The sequence below is a fragment of the Lolium perenne genome, chromosome 6 (genome assembly GCF_019359855.2).
Source record: "Lolium perenne isolate Kyuss_39 chromosome 6, Kyuss_2.0, whole genome shotgun sequence".
Classification (NCBI taxonomy): domain Eukaryota; kingdom Viridiplantae; phylum Streptophyta; class Magnoliopsida; order Poales; family Poaceae; genus Lolium; species Lolium perenne.
This window is the reverse complement of record NC_067249.2, coordinates 269,763,510-269,779,027: the sequence shown is the minus strand read 5'-3', so window position 1 is coordinate 269,779,027 and position 15,518 is coordinate 269,763,510. Positions and strand designations below refer to the sequence as shown.

The 15,518-nt window shown below is 44.8% G+C and overlaps 1 pseudogene; it reads right to left on the bottom strand.

Annotated features, from left to right (window-relative positions):
• Positions 1-8,422: 8,422 nt before the first annotated feature.
• Positions 8,423-14,969, bottom strand: LOC127326749 (pathogenesis-related protein 1-like; annotated as a pseudogene).
• Positions 14,970-15,518: the final 549 nt, after the last annotated feature.

Genomic DNA, 15,518 nt, shown 5'->3' with positions numbered 1-15,518 from the left:
CCACGTCGCCCCGGAACCATTTGGAGCAAGCTGGGCCTTTTGTCGCGCCCTTTTGTCGCGGTCCGTATCACAACCCGCGACAAAAGGGGTCTGAGCTTTGGGGCCTCCTGCCGGCACCCCTTTTGTCGCGGGTCATAATACTGCCCGCGACAAAAGGGCCATGCCTATATATACACACAGCCAGCTTCCCCCCCCCCCACCTCCCTACATTTTTTTCCTTGGTGGTGAAAGGTGGAGGTGTATGCTAGCTCATTTTTTCTTCATGTGCACAAGAGGTGTTTGATGAAATGCTTGTGAGGGATGCCACTTGATTTTATTTGATAAGATTTCTCCTCTTTTTGATCCTAAAAGGTTAGCAACTATTTTCTCGTATATACATAGTCCGTACAATACTAATTTTAGCAAGGTGATTGCATCTGATACATAATTGTACTTATGATGCAGATGAGTCATCCATGGATGTACGGTAACCGATGTGCTCCCGCTTTCAGAGAGGGCGTGAATTCTTTCCTGCTTGTGGCCACCTGCTTCGGTTTGTCTTCATGTCCAGCTATAATGTTTGGACCAAGCACGGAGAAGAAGGGGTTATGATGGAAGACGGCGATGAAGAAGAAGATAACGATGACCAGTACCGATCTATGTTCTCTGAATGCGATGATACCGCAATGGAAGACAATGAAGAAGAAGGAGGTGAAGAGCAGACGTGAGATGATCCTGTTGATGATGATCTTCGTCGGGCCATTTCTGATGCAAGAAGAGACTGTGGCACGGATAAGGAGAGGTTGCAGTTCGACAAGATGTTAGAGGACCACCACAAATTGTTGTACCCAGGTTGTGAAGATGGGCAGAGAAAGCTGGGTAGCATATTGGAATTGCTGAAATGGAAGGCAGAGGTCGGTGTGACTGACTCGGGATTTGAAAAATTGATGATAATATTAAAGAAGCTGTTTCCAAGAAATAACGAATTGCCCGTCAGTACGTATGAAGCAAAGAAGCTTGTCTGCCCTCTAGGATTAGATGTGCAGAAGATACATGCATGCATTAATGACTGTATCCTCTACCGCGGTGAGAAGTACGAGAATTTGAATAAATGCCCGATATGCGGTGCATTGCGGTATAAGATCAGAAAAGATGACCCTGGTGATGTTGAGGGCGAGCCACCCAGGAAGAGGGTTCCTGCGAAGGTGATGTGGTATGCTCCCATAATACCACGGTTGAAACGTTTGTTCAGAAACAAAGAGCATGCCAAGTTGTTGCGATGACACATGGAAGAACGTAAGAAAGACGCGATGTTGAGGCACCCCGCTGATGGTCGGCAGTGGAGAAACAACGGGAGAGAGTTCCCGGATTTTGCAGGTGAGGCAAGGAACTTATGGTTTGGTCTAAGTACAGATGGCATGAATCCTTTTGGGGAGCAGAGCTGCAGTCACAGCACCTGGCCCGTGACTCTATGTATCTACAACCTTCCTCCTTGGTTGTGCATGAAGCGGAAGTTCATTATGATGCCAGTACTTATCCAAGGCCCAAAGCAACCCGGCAACGACATTGATGTGTACCTAAGGCCATTAGTTGATGAACTTTTGGAGTTGTGGGCCAAACCAGGTGTACGTGTGTGGGATGAGCACACCGAGCAAGAATTTGACCTACGAGCGTTGCTATTCGTAACCATCAATGATTGGCCTGCTCTTAGTAACATTTCAGGACAGACGAACAAAGGATACAATGCATGCACACACTGTTTAGATGAGACTGAAAGTAAATATTTGGAAAAAAGCAGAAAAGTTGTGTACCCGTACAATCGCCGTTTCCTTCCGCGCAAGCATCCCTTAAGGAAAAAAGGCAAGCATTTCGCTGGCGAGGCAGACAACCGTCCGAAGTCTGTCCCCCGTAGTGGTGCTGATATATTTGACATGGTCAAGGATTTAAATGTTATCTTTGGAAAGGGTCCAGGCAGTCGACATGTTCCGAAAGACGCTGACGGACACGCGCCTATGTGGAAGAAGAAATCTATTTTTCGGGAGCTAGAATATTGGAAAGTCCTGGAAGTCCGCTCTGCAATCGACGTGATGCACCTGGCCAAGAATCTTTGTGTGAATATTCTAGGTTTTCTGGGCGTGTATGGGAAGACAAAAGATACAACAGAAGCACGGGAGGACCAGGAACGTCATAAAGGACAGCAGGGAATCATCCAGGGCAGTTTGAAGGGCCTGCCAGCTACGCTCTTACCAAACAAGAGAAGGAGATCTTTTTTGAAGCCCTATTCAGTATCAAGGTTCCGTCTGGTTTCTTGTCGAATATAAAGGGAATAGTAAATATGAAGGAGAAAAAATTCCAGAACCTGAAGTCCCATGACTGCCACGTGCTTATGACACAATTGCTTCCGGTTGCATTGAGGGGACTTCTACCAGAAAATGTTCGACTAGCCATTGTGAAGATATGTGCATTCCTCAACGCAATTTCTCAGAAGGTAATGGATCCGAAACTTTGTCGGGATTACGGGAAGATGTGGTCGAATGTCTTGTCAGCTTCGAGTTGTTGTTCCCACCATCCTTCTTCAATATTATGACGCACCTCCTCGTTCACCTAGTTGAAGAGATTAGAATTCTCGGTCCTGTATTTCTACACAATATGTTCCCCTTCGAGAGGTTCATGGGAGTATTAAAGAAATATGTTCATAACCGAGCTAGGCCGGAAGGAAGTATCTCAAAGGGCTACGGAACTGAGGAGGTCATTGAGTTTTGTGTTGACTTTCTTCACGACCTTAAGCCGATTGGTGTTCCTGAATCTCGGTATGAGGGGAGGCTGACTGGAAAAGGCACACTAGGAAGGAAAGCAACGGTGTGCAGGGACAAGATTTCTTTCAATCAAGCACACTACACAGTTCTATACAATTCCAGCCTGGTGGCTCCGTACATCGAGAAACACAAGAATGTTTTACGAGAAATAAACCCAGACCAGCCCGAGTCCTTGATTACACGTCAACACATGAATACCTTCGGCAGTTGGTTGCAAAGACATCTCATTAGTGACCCAACTGTTGTAGAGCAGCTGTACTTGTTGGCTAGGTTACCATCTTCAAACATATGTACATTCCAAGGGTACGAGATAAATGGGAATACATTTTACACGATCGACCAAGATAAAAAGAGCACCAACCAAAACAGTGGTGTCCGCTTCGATGCAAAAGATGAGAATGGGCAAACCACCACATATTATGGATACATAGAGGAGATATGGGAACTTGACTATGGTCCCACTTTTAAGGTCCCTTTGTTTCGGTGCAAATGGGTGAAGCTCAGCGGTGTACAGGTAGACGATAAGTACGGTATGACAACGAGTGGATCCCAACAATCTTGCGTACATGGACGAGCCATTCGTCCTAGCCAACGAGGTGGCTCAAGTTTTCTACGTGAAGGACATGTCTAGCAAATCGAGAAAAAGAAATCAACAAAAGAATACATCAACCGAGGAGCCAAAGCGCCACATAGTTCTTTCGGGGAAAAGAAACATCGTGGGAGTGGATGACAAGACAGACATGTCAGAAGATTATAATAAGTTTAAAGAAATTCCACCCTTCACGGTGAAAATTGACCCAAGCATCTTGCTAAATGATGAAGATTCTCCATGACTACGGCGTAGAAGATCACAGCAGTAGATGGCGATGTAATAATGTATTCTTCATATATAGTTCCCAAGACAATCTCTACATTTATGTAATAATGAGAACCCTTTCCCCAACACTGTTAGAGGAGATGGAACTTTAGTCCCGGTTGCACCCACCAACCGTGACTAAAGGTTACCCACACATCCTCATCCTGCCGTGACTTTAGTCTCGGTTCCACCCACCAACCGTGACTAAAGGTTACCCACACATCCTCATCCTGCCGGCTGACTTTAGTCCCAGTTGCATCCACCAGCCGGGACTAAAGGTTGCCCGCCTATTTTCTTCCCGCGCTTCCCACCGCTTCCCGCCTCCGTCTTCCCGCCATTTTTTCACTATATATATGTAGGCTTGGGTTTCCGTGGGTGCTTGGGTTTCCGGACGACGCGGAGACTTATAGAAGCCGAGCGAGAGCAAAAAAACGCGAGCTGGAGGTGCAGAATGACCGGATGGCCGAGTTCCAATGTCAACTTGACCAGCAGCAGCGGGAGATTCAGCAGCAGCAGCGGGAGATAAATGAACTAAAAGGACAGCGCCAGCCAGATAATACCGCCGGCATATCTCAGCGGCGAGACAGCAGCGTGGCCGACTCGGAGGCCCCGCCTTTACGGATGATAGATGGCGGTCCTGGCGACCCCGTGGATGAAATCAAGGAGCAAACACCTTGTGATCTCCATGAGGTGTTCAGGAACTTATCTGTTAAGGTGGCGGTCGGCTATGTCTTACCTACATTTGGAGCTGAAGGTGAGCCGGCAACATGGCATGGCAATGAGATTCCAGCTGGCTATGCTCGTGTCGGGGTGGATTCGGTTGTGCCGTCGTGGGAGACATTGCAGCTCGTAATCCCTGGAGGTGATGGTCGGGATACACTCGGAGACGTACGGGGAGAAATCATTCTTTGGGAAAAGAAAAACATCAAGCTTCTAGGTTGGGTAGCCCCTAGTACTAGTCGTCCCGGGTCACCATCACCTCCTCCAAGTGATCGCAGGCCACCATCACCTCTTCCGACCGATCACATGTCGCCACCATCACCCCATGGGTACGACCACGACATCCGTAGTCCATCTCCATCTCCGGCGCCACCGCTGCGCCCACTAAGACTCGGAATGCACCCAGCCGGAAGCGTTTCAAGAGTCTGTCCGCAAGCGGTCGCCCCTCCCAACAGTACCACAGGTTCCTCCCCCCCGTCCTTACGATCGTACTAAAGAGGAAAATGACGCCATTGTAAAGAAACACGTGCATGAACAGACTTCATAAGGAAAAACCTCCAGCGCCGGCGCCATACACCGAGAAGCAAAAAGGATATGCTCTTGATTTTCTTAACACACCATCGCAATATGACTTACACGAGAAGAAGGATGACTATACACGCACACTTGCGAGGGTAATTGAGGACAAGGGCACTGCTAAGAAGAAGGATAGTGCTAGCACGAGCAAATCATCAGCTAGAAGTGTAGCCGGGAAGAAATCAAGTTCAACAAGTGCACCCCTCAAGGCCAAGCAAGCAGCGACAACGGGCAAAAAAAGAAAGGAAGTTCCCCAGCTCGGAGAACAGGCCAAACAATCGATCCCACCACACAAAGTGTTAGATGTTCCCTCGGTGTACTAGGAACATGGTGATTTCGATCTGGAAGCAGTTGTGGCGCTAGCGGCTCAAGTTGGCTGTACCGTGGAGGAATTGTTGAGTGCCCGTGATGCAGTACTACCCATTGCTGATATAGCTCCTAAATTTGTCTACGGGGCCGACTTGGTCAGCAAAGAGCGGCTGCATAAACTGCCAACGCATATGGGGAATTTGCATCAGTGGTACCTTGGTGCGTGCAAGGAGAACACAAGTTACATCGTGGCGGATATCCCAGAAGATTATTACTTCCGAAAGGAGGAGATCCATATTGAGATGAATGAACTACGAGTTATTCAATTTAGACGCCCTCGACAAATCTCTCATGAGTTGCTACTGCTTGTAAGTTGTTAACTACATATAAGTTCATGTTCATTCAGTTGTTCCTGTTCATTGCATATACTCATTATATCTTATGTGTTCTCTTATGCAGACTGAAGATCATTGAATGCAGAAGTAATAAGATGTTCAATGTTGGGTTTGTTGACCCAGATAAAGTACATCATGACACGGTAAAGAATAATGTCGAAGAAACGGGGGGGAAACCTACTAAGGTTTATCGGGGAGCAAAGCACGTGATTCAATCTTTGTTTCCTTACAACTACAGGTGAGAGTCTTACTGATATGTTGTGCACATTCAATTTTTCTTACTCGATGTGATGTGTAATTCATGACGTATATATATAAACATGTGCAGTTTCTACTGGATTCTGCTAAATATTCAAGTTGATAAGGGAATAGTTGAAGTAAGGGACCCATTGAGTAGAGGCCTGGACGGCTTCCGCGACTTGCAGAAGATTCTCCAGACGTAATTTCAATCATTGCCGTGCTATATCTTTCGTGAGATATCAATTAATTATCCACTCATTCAATCATTCTTTTGCCTGGCAGGTGTTGGAAAGCTTTGAAGAAGAATATTGCGGGTAACTTCGCAGAGAAGCTAACATTTACTCTTGTACCGTGCGCCCAGCAGCCACAGGGGACGAATCTATGTGGATACTACGTTTGCGAGTCCATTCGCATGTTAACCACTGAGAAGCACAACGATAATAGATTCAACGTAAGCAATAACATTCACAACTTTAGTTTATTATCGTCAGTATTTCGTTATCAAGATTGATATAGTCATATTCATCTCATTTTCCTATATAGGTCGACTTCATGCGGGAGAAGCTCCAACCACACGAGCACATACTAGGAATTACGGAGGAATTGGCGGGACTTCTAATGAAAGAAGTAATAGACGACAACGGCTTGTTTAGTCCAAATAGGCGCAACAAATGATCCCCATGTATTAGTTCGAATAGACGACGGGCTTTAGTCCCGGTGGTAGTGAGCTCCATGTATATGTGTAAGGGGAATCTACGAAGTTTTGCTCCCAATATTTGTTTGCTCGATCTATATATAATGAATGAACGTGTACAACTTGTAGTAGCGTAAAAAATGAAATAAAAGGGGGGACGGTGGCGGGGGGGGGGGGGGGGGGTTGCTGCACACCTCAAACCCAAAACCCCCACCGTGAGGCGCGCGCCCCGTACAGGTCCTTTTGTCGCGGGTGGTAATACCGCCCGCGACAAAAGGGTGTGCCCTGGGGCATCCCGCGCCTGCCACGTGGTGGACCATATGTCGCGGGTGGTAAGCGACCCGCGACAAAAGGGTGGACCTTTTGTCGCGCCTTCGTTGTCGCGGCTGGCCGCCCGTGACAAAAGGCCCTTACGGCCCGCGACAAAAGAGCTGTTTTCCACTAGTGTTCACAATCTTAGGGATGAGCCATTCAGGGTATTTGAGTGCAATCATCTGAAAGATTGGTAGTGCAGCGTGGACGGCTTTGACCAAGGTTAGACGGCCTCCGTAGGAGGTGGGCATTTTCCAGCAAGCAAACTTTCTTGCTGAATGCGTCCAAGATCGGCTGAAGATCAGAGCAATTAAGCCTGGAGTCGAAGCGGCACACCGAGTTACTTGCAAGAAGGCAGCTAGGGGACATTCAAACCGCCCAGGATCTTAACCAAGTCAAGATCATCACATCTGAAGCGCTTGCTACCTCGCATCCTTCCAGGGATCAATCGCTTGCAACGCTTGGAAACTAATCTGGAAGTGCTGGGTGCCCCCTCATGTCAAGTTCTTATGGCTAGCGAACAAGAACATGTATTGAACCACGTTGACGGAGATGGCGGCGCCGATATTGTTAGGCATTACAACTGCGGCTCAGGTACACATACCACAAATATGACATACATTCATGTCACCTTCTCTCCGGCCCAAATGTTAAAATCGTAACACACACTTTATTGTGCAGCCATTCCCTTCAACGTCAGAAAGAAGAAGGTTAAGTTTCTCAATGTGGACAAGTGCGAGTGCAAATACACCATAGAGTGTGACGATGTTGAGACGTCCACGTGGAACATCAATATGAAGCCAACGGACGTTGGGAGTGTGGCGAAGGTGGAATGCACGTCCAAGGATGTGCAGGATAATGACATCGACGCGGACGTGTTGTTCCCGAAGTGCAGGATTGGAATATAGTTTTATGACGAGGGAGTTAGTTAGACAAGTAGCCTTTGTTCGAGTCGCATCTAAGAAAGCATACGTTCTTTGCATTGGATGCTCTCGACTAGTATAATTTTTTTCTTGGAATCTCGTGAACCCATCCATACCCAAGTACTTCCGATTTGATGTACTTGGACTTTGGTGTGCTTCGACTATATAAAACTTAGTGCAAGGGAGAAACGTAAATTTATACGCCATAATATATATTTGATGATCAACACCTTTTCTACTTTGGTGATGATTTTATTGGTCTTGCCTATTATTTCTCATTCTTGAACGTTTTGTTTCGGTATTATTATTATCTTGTTATCCTTTTTGACAGAGTTGTTGTTCACTTAACATTTGAATAAGTTGAAGAGTTGAATCGGCAAGCAAAGTAGGGCTCCATGTCATCAGTGGTGCATTTTCTATGTATTTTTCAACGACTATTTCTGATTGAACGTGATTCGTAATCTTCGTAATTTTATGTCTTGAAAAAACCTACTAATTTTAAATAAGAGTGTCATGTATTTTAAATACTTCCTTTTAGTCTTGTGTAAAACCATGAAGAAGATACATAAGCAAGATACACAAGATTCAAACAAACACACACAGGTCCATAAAGTTTCCTTTTATTTAACTTCATAAGTCCACATCCAGCTTGCTGTAGCATACCAGTGATGTTGGACTAGTTTTATTCGATCGGGGAGAAAGCACCATCATTACATATGATCCCTCTTTGCTGACTTAGTTGTAGGCATCCGGGTTGGCAATGAGATATGCCTCAACAGTCTTAAATATTTCGGCGGCAGAGTCCTTGGCCTTGAGCATCATGTCCTTCGCTTCCATGCCCTTGGATGTGCACTCCACCGTTGCCACACTCCCACCGTTAGCCATTGGCTTCATCTTGATGTTCCACGTGGATGTCTCAACGCCATCACACTCGATGGTGTATTTGCACTCGCACTTGTCCACGTCGAGGAACTCGACCTTCTTCTTCATGGCGTTGAAGGGCACGGCTGCACGACCAACTTCTTGTTATGATTCGAACATGTGTGCTAGACAGCAGGTGACATGAATGTATGTCATATATATTTTTGATTATGCACTAACCCTCTAATGAGATTGTTTTGAGTTTGGTGTGGAGGAAGTTTTCAAGGGTCAAGAGAGGAGGATGATATAATACGATCAAGAAGAGTGAAAAGTCTAAGCTTGGGGATGCCCCCGTGGTTCATCCCTGCATATTTCAAGAAGACTCAAGTATCTAAGCTTGGGGATGCCCAAGGCATCCCCTTCTTCATCAACAACTTATCAGGTCACCTCTAGTGAAACTATATTTTTATTCCGTCACATCTTATGTGCTTTACTTGGAGCGTCTGTATGCTTTTATTTTTGTTTTTGTTTGAATAAATTCGGATCCTAGCATTCATTGTGTGGGAGAAAGACACGCTCATTGTTTCATATGAACACTGGTGTTCTTAGCTTTACTCTTAATGTTCATGGCGAAGGTTGAAAACCGCTTCGTTTATTGCTATTTGGTTGGAAACAGAAAATGCTTCATGTGGTAATTGGTATATGGTCTTGAATAATTTGATACTTGGCAATTGTTTTGAGCTCTCAAATAGATCATGTTTAAGCTCTTGCATCATGTAGTTTGAACCTATTAGTGGAGAATTACTGTAGAGCTTGTTTAAATTTGGTTTGCATGATTGGTCTCTCTAAATTCTAGATATTTTCTGGTAAAGGTGTTTGAACAACAAGGAAGACAGTGTAGAGTCTTATAATGCTTGCAATATGTTCTTATGTAAGTTTTGCTGTACCGGTTCATACTTGTGTTTGCTTCAAACAACCTTGCTAGCCAAAGCCTTGTACTGAGAGGGAATGCTTCTCGTGCATCCAAAACCTTGAGCCAAAACTTATGCCATTTGTGTCCACCATAACTACCTACTATGTGGTATTTCTCTGCCATTCCAAAGTAAATTGCTTGCGTGCTACCTTTAAAATTTCATTCCTTGTCTTTGCAATATATAGCTCATGGGAAAGTAGCTTAAAAACTATTGTGGTAAAGAATATGTCGCTTATGTATCTTATTTCTTAATAAGTTGCTTGTTGAGCGGTAACCATGTTTCTGGGGACGCCATCAACTTTTGTTGAATATCATGTGAGTTGCTATGCATGTTCGTCTTGTCTGAAGTAAGGGTGATTTGCCATGAGTTGTATGGTTTGAGTATGCATATTGTTAGAGAAGAACAATCGGCCGCTAACCAAAGCCATGTATCATGGTGGAAGTTTCAGTTTGGACATTAATCCTCAATCTCTTATGAGAATATTATCTGTTGTTGAATGCTTATGCATTAAAGAGGAGTCCGTTATCTGTTTTCTATGTTGTCCCGGTATGGATGTCCTCAAGTTGAGATCTATCAAAAATGAGAAATCAAATGCGATCTATCTCCTTGGACCTTTGTACAGGTGACATAGAGGTACCCCTTTGTCACACTTGGTTGAAACATTTGTAATGCAATGATAATCCATGGAAATCCGAGCTAATTAGGACAAGGTGCGAGCACTATTGGTATTCGATGCATGAGGCTTGCAACTTATAGGATGTCTTATGCATAACACATATGAATTATTACTACCGTTGACAAAATTGTTTCCATGTTTTCAAAATAAAAGCTCTAGCACATGAGTAATCCCTGCTTCCCTCTGCGAAGGGCCTTTCTTTTACTTTATGTTGAGTCAGTTTACCTACTTCTTTCCATCTTAGAAGCAAACACTTGTGTCAACTGTGTGCATTGATTCCTACATACTTGCTTATTTGCATTCATCATATTACTTTGTGTTGACAATTATCCATGAGATATACATGTTGAAGTTGAAAGCAACTGCTGAAACTTATATCTTCCTTTGTGTTGCTTCAAAACCTTCTATCAAGAATTTATTGATTTATGAGTTAACTCTTATGCAAGACTTATTGATGCTTGTCTTGAAAGTACTATTCATGAAAAGTCTTTGCTATATGATTCAGTTGTTTAGTCATTATCTTTACCATTGCTTTGAATCACTTCATTCATCTCATATGCTTTACAATAGTATTGATCAAGATTATGATAGTAGCATGTCACTTCAGAAATTATCCTTGTTATCGTTTACCTACTCGAGGTGAGTAGAAACTAAGCTTGGGGATGCTTGATACGTCTCAAACGTATCTATAATTTCTTATGTTCCATGCTAGTTTTATGACAATACTCACATGTTTTATATACACTTTACATCATTTTTATGCATTTTCCGGCACTAACCTATTAACAAGATGCCGAAGTGCCAGTTCTTGTTTTCTGCTGTTTTTGGTTTCAGAAATCCTACACAGGAAATATTCTCGGAATTGGACGAAACAAAAGCCCACGGTCTTATTTTCCACGGAGCCTTCCAGAAGACCGAAGGAGAGACGGAGAGGGGCCACGAGGTGGCCACCCCACCTGGCGGCGCGGCCAAGAGGGGGGGCGCGCCGCCCTATGGGGTGGGCCCCTCGCGTGCCTCCCGACTCTGCCCCTTCGCCTACTTAAACTCTCCGTCGCGAAAACCCTAGTACCGAGAGTCACGATACGAGAAAACATACTGTGACGCCGTCGCCGCCAATCCCATCTCGGGGGATTCAGGAGATCGCCTCCGGCACCCTGCCGGAGAGGGGAATCATCACCGGAGGGCTCTACATCACCATGCCCGCCTCCGGATTGATGCGTGAGTAGTTCATCCTTGGACTATGGGTCCATAGCAGTAGCTAGATGGTTGTCTTCTCCTCTTGTGCTATCATGTTTAGATCTTGTGAGCTGCCTATCATGATCAAGATCATCTATTTGTAATGCTACATGTTGTGTTTGTTGGGATCCGATGAATATGGAATACTATGTCAAGTTGATTATTGATCTATCATATATGTGTTGTTTATGATCTTGCATGCTCTCCGTTGCTAGTAGAGGCTCTGGCCAAGTTGATACTTGTAACTCCAAGAGGGAGTATTTATGCTCGATAGTGGGTTCATGCCTCCATTGAATCTGGGACAGTGACGAGAAAGTTCTAAGGTTATGGATGTCTGTTGCCACTAGGGATAAAACATCAATGCTTTGTCTAAGGATATTTGTATTATTTACATTACGCACAGTACTTAATGTAATTGTCTGTTGTTTGCAACTTAATCTTTGGAAGGGGTGCGGATGCTAACCCGAAGGTGGACTTTTTAGGCATAGATGCATGCTGGATAGCTGTCTATGTTCTTTGTCGTAATGCCCTAAGTAAATCTCATATTAGTCATCATGATATGTATGTGCATTGTTATGCCCTCTCTATTTGTCAATTGCCCAACTGTAATTTGTTCACCCAACATGCTATTTATCTTATTGGAGAGACACCACTAGTGAACTGTGGACCCCGGTCCATTCTTTTACATCTGAAATACAACCTACTGCAATCATTGTTCTCTGTTGTTCTTTGCAAGCAAACATCATTCTCCACACCATACGTTTAATCCTTTGTTTACAGCAAGCCGGTGAGATTGACAACCTCACTGTTAAGTTGGGGCAAAGTATCTTGATTGTGTTGTGCAGGTTCCACGTTGGCGCCGGAATCCCTGGTGTTGCGCCGCACTACACTCCTTCACCAACAACCTTCACGTGGCCTTCATCTCCTACTGGTTCGATAAACCTTGGTTTCTTACTGAGTGAAAACTTGCTGCTGTACGCATCACACCTTCCTCTTGGGGTTCCCAACGGACGAGTGCTTTACCGTCACAGGGAATCTACTTTCTGGCGCCGTTGCAATCCCCGTCGCACGTCAGCAGGCACTAGAGAAGAGTGGGGGATTATGTGCATCCGGCGAGCATCGGCAAACGCCTATCCGGGTATAGCAAGCCATCGATGGACTTGAGCGGGTAGTATGTCCCTATTGGCAGCGAGCGACAGCAGGAGGCATGCGGCTAATAAGTGGAGCTCACAGGAACACGGGACAAAAATATATACGCACAGTGCCGCCACTCGCACATGCGGCATGTATGGTGTGACTAGCCACATGCCAACCGTTCTGCGCATTACTCATCTGCCCGGCGTGCCGTCTCGACACGCACTCTTGATTCTGCCCGGCGCTGCCACTTCGGCTGGTTTTTCGCCCCATTCGATAACCAGGTGCTAGTTAGCGCGCCTTTATCTCAACAGTTCGTTTGTTCCCAATCTCGATCCGATCTTCATGCGTGTGTTTCATGGTTTCAGCGATGGACGATGGTATAGGTTCCAGTGCCCGTGGTCGTGGTCGTGGTCGTGGCCGTGGTGCCCGTGGTGGCCGGGGCCGCGCTGGTGGATCATCGCCACCACCATCACCGTCGTCGTTGACAGAGGAGTACTTTGATTATTTTATCACTATCTATGAAAACCCTTTGTAAATAAGGTACATATGCGCGTGTATATATGCATGTGATATCGTCATTTTCATTTTGATCCCACGCCATATATATACAAATCTAAACCTTTTTTCCAGAGTTCCAGAAAACCTCGCGCAATTTCTTGAAGGCGAGGAGCCCACTAAAGTCTGCCTTTGTCAGGTGCCTCCCCGCAAATTAGGAACCATTGTGGGCTGCAAGTGCAGGATTACAGAACTGTTTGGGACAAGGGAGGTAGTTGGACAAGAGGTGTGGATTTTGTACTTACACCTATGAGTGTGGGTGTTTCCGTCACCGTCTATTTATTACTCGAGATTCGTGTTCACCATGGTAGATGAAAAGATTCATTTGTTTCCTCTTTATATCCGAATCTCAAAGCACAACAACGAAAACATCCACATCCATGCATGTAAGTACAAAAACATTTCCCTTGGCCAAGTAGCCTTTATTCAGCCATGGGAGCACCTACGAAAGCATACATTCTTTGGATTGGATGCTTGATTAGTATAATTTTCTTCCTTGAGATCTTGTGAGCCTGCCCATACCAACGTACCTTCAATTTGGTATCCTTGGACTTTGGTGCTCTTCAACTAAATACAAATTAGTACAACGTAGAAGAATGAATTTATATGATTTAATATATATTTAACAATTAACACATTTTCTGCTTAGGTGATAATTTTGTGTTTTTCTTATAGGTCCTTCCTATTTGTTTCCTTCTTGAAAGTGTTGTATAGATACCATTATTTTTTTATCCTTTTTGAGGAAGTTGTTGTTCACTTAACATCAGAATCAATCGAAGAACCGAGCTATCGAAAAGGTAGGGCTCCATCCCATCGGTGGCGGATTCTCGACGTATTGCTTAACATCCATTTTTGATAGACCGTAATTTGTTATCTTGTTATTTTTATGGCCGGAAAGAACCTACTAATTTTAAACAAGAGCGTCATGTATTTCAGATACTTTCTTTTATTCTTGTGCAGAACCATCATGAAGATACATAAGCAGGCAACACAAGTTGGAAACAAACACGCCGAGGTCTACACCCGACTTCTTTTTATTTAACTTCATAAGTCCACACCCAGCTTGCTCTAGCATACCACTGAGGTTGGAGCAGTTTTATTCGCTCGGGGAGAAAGCGGCATTATTATGTATGATCCCTCTTTCCTGACTTAGTTGTAGGCGTTCGGGTTGGCGATGAGATAGGCCTCAACAGTCTTGAACATTTCGGCAGCAGACTCCTTGGCCTTGAGCATCATGTCGTTAGCCTGCACGCCCTTGGACGTGCATTCCACAATTGCCACACTCCCACCGTTGGCTGTTGGCTTCATCTTGATGTTCCACGTGGATGTCTCAACACCGTCACACTCGATGGTGTATTTGCACTCGCACTTGTCCACGTCGAGGAACTCGACCTTCTTCTTCATGGCGTTGAAGGGCACGGCTGCACGACCAACTTCTTGTTATGATTCGAACATGTGTGCTAGACAGCAGGTGACATGAATGTATGTCATATATATGGTATGCGTACCTGAGCCACAATTGTAGTGTCTCACGGTGCCAGTGCCACCATCTCCCTCAACATGGTGGGCGTTGTCGATGACATGTGGGGCAAGCTTGGGTGCTAGAGTATGCCAATCCATGACACATGCGCGGAACTTGCGCGGCGCAGACACCTTTGACTCGAGCTCGAGGGTTCAGCTGTTAGTGGAGGCCATTGATGTGATTATCAACTACAACTGAGTGCAGATGGTGTAAGACGAGACTATTGTACCAATAGAAGATGTGTTGTGAGAAGACTGGCTAGAGAGAGGAAACGAACGCTTTAAATAGATGAAGAATCTATTGGTGAAGCTAGGCCCACCTAGTCATTTCCAAATTCGGATGGCACCGTCGGCCAATCGATTGACCTGAAAGCACACTCTAGAAAGCTTTGTGCCTTGTTAATGTTTAGTTACAGAGACAAATGCATGCTAGATTAATCAAAAAATATGAAAAAGAGAAGAATGGGCGATCTTGATTAAAACCAAAATACGGTACGCTTCCTCGACAAGTACATGTTTGATACAAATAATTTTCTATATACTTTTACTTATCTTTCCTAACATCTAATGTGTAGCGAGAACTAAGCTAAGTAAGAGCTAGCCACAGGGGGCATGGTGTTTTTTCTCCTGGGTGCATATGCTCCTTTTATTTGCAATGCACTTTGAAAATATTAAAATGTGTCACAAAAATTCAAACAAAAATGATGCGCGTACATATTCATACCCTACTTTCTCACG